Raw genomic sequence first — 1437 nt, forward strand, 5'->3', positions numbered from 1 at the left:
CACTGCCTCTTGCAGAGCTGCCGGCAGCGGGCATGGATGCCCCTTCCAACCGCAGTACGGACAGCAAGGCAAGAGACAGGTAATTTGTCGCGCTGGCTAAGGTTAGCTCCAACAGGAGTATGTTTAAATAAATATTTGATATTGTCCAGGAAATACGGAGGGGTTTGCACATCTATGTCTATGCTAAGCTAGCCTTCTACATGCAGCTGCGGGAATACAGCGGGTGCGCCAGAATTTCATTATTTCTCTTCTCCTGAGCCCGGCTCCCACCAGCATTTGGCTGAGAAGACAGCTTTTGAGAAAAAAACATGGTTTATTGATCAGTGAGATCTCGCGAGAGTCACTAGTGTCTGCAGGATGGAAAGGGTGGAGTACAGGGGAGGCGATGGGGCCAGCGGGAGGGCTGTGATCGTTAAAAAAGCAGCACCCGTGCCCAGTGTAGTGCTGCCACCAGGTTTGGATGTGCCTGCTGAACACGTATGGCACCTGTGAAGAGGACTTGAGAGATCGGGGACAGAGCAGTGCGCTCAACGTCTCGGAATCGCCACAGCACGAGCAAAACCCTCCCTGCCAGCCCGGCACAGAGCGCTTGGCTCAGTACGTGGGCCCCTGTAGCGTCCCACAACCCCTGCGCCAAACACCAGCAGCAACACAGGTGAAACAGGGCTTTCACCACCCACAGGGCTGTGTGTGCGTGTTAGGCTGACAGAGAACAGAAACTCGTCTTTACCGGCGGGAGAGTGTTTTTCCCCAAACAGTTCCCCAGCGTGTCCTCTCAGGATTCACTCTCGAAAGTGACCTACAAATAACTCTTCCAAAAATAAACCTAGGAAATAAGAGAACTCTGCCAGGCACTAAAGCTCATGAATTCGTTGCATCGAAAACCCATCACCGTATTCCTGCTAACATCCCCACTGCTGTCCTTGCCTCTCAGAGAGGCTGGGCGGCTGCAAACACCGCCCGGACGATGGGCAGTCGTGTGCAAGTGGCTTCATCTCCTGCTTCTTGTCAGGCCTACGGCAGCGACGCACGGCTCACCAGCACCCACCAGCCGAACGGAAGGTGCTGCTTCGCCCTACAAACCTCCTATCCTTGGGCAAGCGTGGTTAATGACTCCACCATTACCGTTCCTGCCCTGCTAAGAGCAGTTTTAAGAAAGCCTTGGAAACAGACACCCTCCTCTCCCGTCACCCTCCTGGCCGCTCGCCCCAGCGAGGCCTTGGGAGGTTGGGACCCGGTGGGCCTGCCTGCGCTGTGCAGTGTCCAGCCGGGTCTAACCGCACCACGTCCCGCCCGGCCGCGCCGCAGGCTCCAGCAGCGGGGAACCAGGATGGGGAAACTGCCGCGACCCGCAATCGTGTCGGTGATACCGTTTCACCGAGATGCTCTTCGGCGTCGCTCGGAATTCCTGCAACACCGGCAACTACAGAAAACGCG

This window comes from Aptenodytes forsteri, unplaced genomic scaffold (genome assembly GCF_000699145.1).
Source record: "Aptenodytes forsteri isolate BGI_AS27 unplaced genomic scaffold, ASM69914v1 Scaffold184, whole genome shotgun sequence".
Lineage (NCBI taxonomy): Eukaryota > Metazoa > Chordata > Aves > Sphenisciformes > Spheniscidae > Aptenodytes > Aptenodytes forsteri.